The following is an 8,560-nucleotide window of genomic DNA, read 5'->3' as shown; positions in this document are numbered from 1 at the left end:
TATATGATCATTTTCTTTGTAGCTATACACTTATTTAAAATACTGTACAATTTTATCTATAGATCATTTTCTTAGGAATGATAATAAAACGAGGAATGTTTTTCTACTTGTTGATCTTCTATCCCCTATCCACCCCGTTTCACTCATGTTCCCACTTCCAAAGAACGGGCGTGGATCTGTGGGGTCTTGAACATGTTTTGATGTTTATTGAGGGCATTTGGATTTTTTTCTCCCGTTGCAACGCACGGACATGTGTGCTAGTCTCTCCCTAATAATAAAGCACGAATTAGGTCTCCGGGTTCACCGTCGCGGCGTTTTTGCATAAAGGTCCCTTATGTTTAGAAAAATCAACCCGGAACACATCTTTACAAAATGGTTGGCTAGATAATATACACATTCTACTATATATGATCATTTTCTTTGTAGCTATACACTTATTTAAAATACTGTACAATTTTATCTATAGATCATTTTTTTAGGAATGATAGTAAAACGACGAATGTTTTTCTACTAGTTGATCTTCTATCCCCTATCAACCCCGTTTCACTCATGTTCCCACTTCCAAAGAACGGACGTGGATCTGTGGGTCTTGAACATGTTTTGATGTTTATTGAGGGCATTTAGATTTATTTTTCTTCCGTTGCAACGCACGGACATGTGTGCTAGTCTCTCCCTAATAATAAAGCACGGATTGGGTCTCCGGGTTCACCGGCGCGGCGTTTTTGCATAAAGGTCCCTTATGTTTAGAAAAATCATCCCGGAAACATCTTTACAAAATGGTTGGCTAAATAATGTACACATTCTACTATATATGATCATTTTCTTTGTAGCTATACACTTATTTAAAATACTGTACAATTTTATCTATAGATCATTTTGTTAGGAATGATAGTAAAACGAGGAATGTTTTTCTACTTGTTGATCTTCTATCCCTATCCACCCCGTTTCACTCATGTTCCCACTTCCAAAGAACGGACGTGGATCTGTGGGGTCTTGAACATGTTTTGATGTTTACTGAGGGCATTTGGATTTTTTTTCTCCCGTTGCAACGCGCGGACATGTGTGCTAGTCTCTCCCTAATAATAAAGCACGGATTGGGTGTCCGGGTTCACCGTCGTGGCGTTTTTGCATAAAGGTCCCTTATGTTTAGAAAAATCAACCCGGAACACATCTTTACAAAATGGTTGGCTAGATAATGTACACATTCTACTATATATGATCATTTTCTTTGTAGCTATACACTTATTTAAAAAACTGTACAATTTTATCTATAGATCATTTTGTTAGGAATGATAGTAAAACGAGGAATGATTTTCTACTTGTTGATCTTTTATCCCCTATCCACCCCGTTTCACTCATGTTCCCACTTCCAAAGAACGGACGTGGATCTGTGGGGTCTTGAACATGTTTTGATGTTTATTGAGGGCATTTGGATTTATTTTTCTCCCGTTGCAACGCACGGACATGTCTGCTAGTCTCTCCCTAATAATAAAGCACGGATTGGGTCTTCAGGTTCACCGTCGCGGCGTTTTTGCATAAAGGTCCCTTATGTTTAGAAAAATCAACCCGGAACACATCTTTACAAAATGGTTGGCTAGATAATGTACACATTCTACTATATATGATCATTTTCTTTGTAGCTATACACTTATTTAAATTACTGTACAATTTTATCTATAGATCATTTTCTTAGGAATGATAGTAAAACGAGGAATGTTTTTCTACTTGTTGATCTTCTATCCCCTATCCACCCCGTTTCACTCATGTTCCCACTTTCAAAGAACGGGCGTGGATCTGTGGGGTCTTGAACATGTTTTGATGTTTATTGAGGGCATTTGGATTTTTTTCTCCCGTTGCAACGCACGGACATGTGTGCTAGTCTCTCCCTAATAATAAAGCACGAATTAGGTCTCCGGGTTCACCGTCGCGGCGTTTTTGCATAAAGGTCCCTTATGTTTAGAAAAATCAACCCGGAACACATCTTTACAAAATGGTTGGCTAGATAATATACACATTCTACTATATATGATCATTTTCTTTGTAGCTATACACTTATTTAAAATACTGTACAATTTTATCTATAGATCATTTTGTTAGGAATGATAGTAAAACGACGAATGTTTTTCTACTTGTTGATCTTCTATCCCCTATCCACCCCGTTTCACACATGTTCCCACTTCCAAAGAACGGACGTGGATCTATGGGTCTTGAACATGTTTTGATGTTTATTGAGCGCATTTAGATTTTTTTTCTTCCGTTGCAACGCACGGACATGTGTGCTAGTCTCTCCCTAATAATAAAGCACGGATTGGGTCTCCGGGTTCACCGGCGCGGCGTTTTTGCATAAAGGTCCCTTATGTTTAGAAAAATCAACCCGGAAACATCTTTACAAAATGGTTGGCTAAATAATGTACACATTCTACTATATATGATCATTTTCTTTGTAGCTATACACTTATTTAAAATACTGTACAATTTTATCTATAAATCATTTTGTTAGGAATGATAGTAAAACGACGAATGTTTTTCTACTTGTTGATCTTCTATCCCCTATCCACCCCGTTTCACTCATGTTCCCACTTCCAAAGAACGGACGTGGATCTGTGGGGTCTTGAACATGTTTTGATGTTTATTGAGGGTATTTAGATTTTTTTTTCTTTCGTTGCAACGCACGGACATGTGTGCTAGTCTCTCCCTAATAATAAAGCACAGATTGGGTCTCCGGGTTCACCGTCGCGGCGTTTTTGCATAAAGGTACCTTATGTTTAGAAAAATCAACCCGGAAACATCTTTACAAAATGGTTGGCTAGATAATGTACACATTCTACTATATATGATCATTTTCTTTGTAGCTATACACTTATTTAAAATACTGTACAATTTTATCTATAGATCATTTTGTTAGGAATGATAGTAAAACGAGGAATGTTTTTCTACTTGTTGATCTTCTATCCCCTATCCACCCCGTTTCACTCATGTTCCCACTTCCAAAGAACGGACGTGGATCTGTGTGGTCTTGAACATGTTTTGACGTTTATTGAGGGCATTTGGAATTTTTTTTCTCCCGTTGCAACGCGCGTACATGTGTGCTAGTCTCTCCCTAATAATAAAGCACGGATTGGGTCTCCGGGTTCACCGTCGCGGCGTTTTTGCATAAAGGTCCCTTACGTTTAGAAAAATCAACCCGGAACACATCTTTACAAAATGGTTGGCTAGATAATGTACACATTCTACTATATATGATCATTTTCTTTGTAGCTATACACTTATTTAAAATATTGTACAATTTTATCTATAGATCATTTTGTTAGGAATGATAGTAAAACGAGGAATGTTTTTCTACTTGTTGATCTTCTATCCCCTATCCACCCCGTTTCACTCATGTTCCCACTTCAAAGAACGGACGTGGATCTGTGGGGTCTTGAACATGTTTTGATGTTTATTGAGGGCATTTGGATTTTTTTTCTCCCGTTGCAACGCACGGACATGTGTGCTAGTCTCTCAATAATAATAAAGCACGGATTGGGTCTCCGGGTTCACCGGCGTGGCGTTTTTGCATAAAGGTCCCTTATGTTTAGAAAAATCAACCCGGAACACATCTTTACAAAATGGTTGGCTAGATAATGTACACATTCTACTATATATGATCATTTTCTTTGTAGCTATACACTTATTTAAAATACTGTACAATTTTATCTATAGATCATTTTCTTAGGAATGATAATAAAACGAGGAATGTTTTTCTACTTGTTGATCTTCTATCCCCTATCCACCCCGTTTCACTCATGTTCCCACTTTCAAAGAACGGGCGTGGATCTGTGGGGTCTTGAACATGTTTTGATGTTTATTGAGGGCATTTGGATTTTTTTCTCCCGTTGCAACGCACGGACATGTGTGCTAGTCTCTCCCTAATAATAAAGCACGGATTAGGTCTCCGGGTTCACCGTCGCGGCGTTTTTGCATAAAGGTCCCTTATGTTTAGAAAAATCAACCCGGAACACATCTTTACAAAATGGTTGGCTAGATAATATACACATTCTACTATATATGATCATTTTCTTTGTAGCTATACACTTATTTAAAATACTGTACAATTTTATCTATAGATCATTTTGTTAGGAATGATAGTAAAACGACGAATGTTTTTCTACTTGTTGATCTTCTATCCCCTATCCACCCCGTTTCACTCATGTTCCCACTTCCAAAGAACGGACGTGGATCTGTGGGTCTTGAACATGTTTTGATGTTTATTGAGGGCATTTAGATTTTTTTTTCTTCCGTTGCAACGCACGGACATGTGTGCTAGTCTCTCCCTAATAATAAAGCACGGATTGGGTCTCCGGGTTCACCGGCGTGGCGTTTTTGCATAAAGGTCCCTTATGTTTAGAAAAATCAACCCGGAAACATCTTTACAAAATGGTTGGCTAAATAATGTACACATTCTACTATATATGATCATTTTCTTTGTAGCTATACACTTATTTAAAATACTGTACAATTTTATCTATAGATCATTTCGTTACGAATGATAGTAAAACGAGGAATGTTTTTCTACTTGTTGATCTTCTATCCCCTATCCACCCCGTTTCACTCATGTTCCCACTTCCAAAGAACGGACGTGGATCTGTGGGGTCTTGAACATGTTTTGATGTTTACTGAGGGCATTTGGATTTTTTTTTCTCCCGTTGCAACGCGCGGACATGTGTGCTAGTCTCTCCCTAATAATAAACCACGGATTGGGTCTCCGGGTTCACCGTCGCGGCGTTTTTGCATAAAGGTCCCTTATGTTTAGAAAAATCAACCCGGAACACATCTTTACAAAATGGTTGGCTAGATAATGTACACATTCTACTATATATGATCATTTTCTTTGTAGCTATACACTTATTTAAAATACTGTACAATTTTATCTATAGATCATTTTCTTAGGAATGATAATAAAACGAGGAATGTTTTTCTACTTGTTGATCTTCTATCCCCTATCCACCCCGTTTCACTCATGTTCCCACTTTCAAAGAACGGGCGTGGATCTGTGGGGTCTTGAACATGTTTTGATGTTTATTGAGGGCATTTGGATTTTTTTTCTCCCGTTGCAACGCACGGACATGTGTGCTAGTCTCTCCCTAATAATAAAGCACGGATTAGGTCTCCGGGTTCACCGTCGCGGCGTTTTTGCATAAAGGTCCCTTATGTTTAGAAAAATCAACCCGGACCACATCTTTACAAAATGGTTGGCTAGATAATATACACATTCTACTATATATGATCATTTTCTTTGTAGCTATACACTTATTTAAAATACTGTACAATTTTATCTATAGATCATTTTGTTAGGAATGATAGTAAAACGACGAATGTTTTTCTACTTGTTGATCTTCTATCCCCTATCCACCCCGTTTCACTCATGTTCCCACTTCCAAAGAACGGACGTGGATCTGTGGGTCTTGAACATGTTTTGATGTTTATTGAGGGCATTTAGATTTTTTTTCTTCCGTTGCAATGCACGGACATGTGTGCTAGTCTCTCCCTAATAATAAAGCACGGATTGGGTCTCCGGGTTCACCGGCGTGGCGTTTTTGCATAAAGGTCCCTTATGTTTAGAAAAATCAACCCGGAAACATCTTTACAAAATGGTTGGCTAAATAATGTACACATTCTACTATATATGATCATTTTCTTTGTAGCTATACACTTATTTAAAATACTGTACAATTTTATCTATAGATCATTTCGTTAGGAATGATAGTAAAACGAGGAATGTTTTTCTACTTGTTGATCTTCTATCCCCTATCCACCCCGTTTCACTCATGTTCCCACTTCCAAAGAACGGACGTGGATCTGTGGGGTTTTGAACATGTTTTGATGTTTACTGAGAGCATTTGGATTTTTTTTCTCCCGTTGCAACGCGCGGACATGTGTGCTAGTCTCTCCCTAATAATAAACCACGGATTGGTTCTCCGGGTTCACCGTCGCGGCGTTTTTGCATAAAGGTCCCTTATGTTTAGAAAAATCAACCCGGAACACATCTTTACAAAATGGTTGGCTAGATAATGTACACATTCTACTATATATGATCATTTTCTTTGTAGCTATACACTTATTTAAAAAACTGTACAATTTTATCTATAGATCATTTTGTTAGGAATGATAGTAAAACGAGGAATGTTTTTCTACTTGTTGATCTTCTATCCCCTATCCACCCCGTTTCACTCATGTTCCCACTTCCAAAGAACGGACGTGGATCTGTGGGGTCTTGAACATGTTTTGATGTTTATTAAGGGCATTTGGATTTATTTTTCTCCCGTTGCAACGCACGGACATGTCTGCTAGTCTCTCCCTAATAATAAAGCACGGATTGGGTCTCCGGGTTCACCGTCGCGGCGTTTTTGCATAAAGGTCCCTTATGTTTAGAAAAATCAACCCGGAACACATCTTTACAAAATGGTTGGCTAGATAATGTACACATTCTACTATATATGATCATTTTCTTTGTAGCTATACACTTATTTAAAATACTGTACAATTTTATCTATAGATCATTTTCTTAGGAATGATAGTAAAACGAGGAATGTTTTTCTACTTGTTGATCTTCTATCCCCTATCCACCCCGTTTCACTCATGTTCCCACTTCCAAAGAACGGACGTGGATCTGTGGGGTCTTGAACATGTTTTGATGTTTATTGAGGGCATTTGGATTTTTTTTCTCCCATTGCAACGCACGGACATGTGTGCTAGTCTCTCCCTAATAATAAAGCACGGATTGGGTCTCCGGGTTCACCGTCGCGGCGTTTTTGCATAAAGGTCCCTTATGTTTAGAAAAATCAACTCGGAACACATCTCTACAAAATGGTTGGCTAGATAATGTACACATTCTACTATATATGATCATTTTCTTTGTAGCTATACACTTATTTAAAATACTGTACAATTTTATCTATAGATCATTTTCTTAGGAATGATAGTAAAACGAGGAATGTTTTTCTACTTGTTGATCTTCTATCCCCTATCCACCCCGTTTCACTCATGTTTCCACTTCCAAAGAACGGACATGGATCTGTGGGGTCTTGAACATGTTTTGATGTTTATTGAGGGCATTTGGATTTTTTTTCTCCCATTGCAACGCACGGACATGTGTGCTAGTCTCTCCCTAATAATAAAGCACGGATTGGGTCTCCGGGTTCACCGTCGCGGCGTTTTTGCATAAAGGTCCCTTATGTTTAGAAAAATCAACCCGAAACACATCTTTACAAAATGGTTGGCTAGATAATGTACACATTCTACTATATATGATCATTTTCTTTGTAGCTATACACTTATTTAAAATATTGTACAATTTTATCTATAGATCATTTTGTTAGGAATGATAGTAAAACGAGGAATGTTTTTCTACTTGTTGATCTTCTATCCCCTATCCACCCCGTTTCACTCATGTTCCCACTTCCAAAGAACGTACGTGGATCTGTGGGGTCTTGAACATGTTTTGATGTTTATTGAGGGCATTTGCATTTTTTTTTCTCCCGTTGCAACGCACAGACATGTGTGCTAGTCTCTCCCTAATAATAAAGCACGGATTGGGTCTCCGAGTTCACCGTCGCAGCGTTTTTGCATAAAGGTCCCTTATGTTTAGAAAAATCAACCCGGAACACATCTTTACAAAATGGTTGGCTAGATAATGTACACATTCTACTATATATGATCATTTTCTTTGTAGCTATACACTTATTTAAAATACTGTACATATTTATCTATAGATCATTTTGTTAGGAATGATAGTAAAACAAGGAATGTTTTTCTACTTGTTGATCTTCTATCCCCTATCCGCCCCGTTTCACTCATGTTCCCACTTCTAAAGAACGGACGTGGATCTGTGGGGTCTTGAACATGTTTTGATGTTTATTGAGGGCATTTGGATTTTTTTTCTCCCGTTGCAACGCACGGACATGTGTGCTAGTCTCTCCCTAATAATAAAGCATGGATTGGGTCTCCAGGTTCACCGTCGCGGCGTTTTTGCATAAAGGTCCCTTATGTTTAGAAAAATCAACCCGGAACACATCTTTACAAAATGGTTGGCTAGATAATGTACACATTCTACTATGTATGATCATTTTCTTTGTAGCTATACACTTATTTAAAATACTGTACAATTTTATCTATAGATCATTTTGTTAGAAATGATAGTAAAATGAGGAATGTTTTTCTACTTGTTGATCTTCTATCCCCTATCCACCCCGTTTCGCTCATGTTCCCACTTCCAAAGAACGGACGTGGATCTGTGGGGTCTTGAACATGTTTTGATGTTTATTGAGGGCATTTGGATTTTTTTTTCTCCCGTTGAAAGCACGGACATGTGTGCTAGTCTCTCCCTAATAATAAAGCACGGATTGGATCTCCGGGTTCACCGTCGCGGCGTTTTTGCATAAAGGTCCCTTATGTTTAGAAAAATCAACCCGGAACACATCTTTGTTTTTCTATGCGGCAGCTGCCGCACAGGGATTACTACTGACTGGGCCAGCCGGCTGTCAGGAAAACAGTCAAAAATTCATTGAAAAAACTGCCGAGC

The sequence above is a fragment of the Triticum aestivum genome, chromosome 4B (genome assembly GCF_018294505.1).
Source record: "Triticum aestivum cultivar Chinese Spring chromosome 4B, IWGSC CS RefSeq v2.1, whole genome shotgun sequence".
Classification (NCBI taxonomy): domain Eukaryota; kingdom Viridiplantae; phylum Streptophyta; class Magnoliopsida; order Poales; family Poaceae; genus Triticum; species Triticum aestivum.
The sequence above is the reverse complement of the archived record's forward strand: the minus strand, read 5'-3'. Positions refer to the sequence as shown.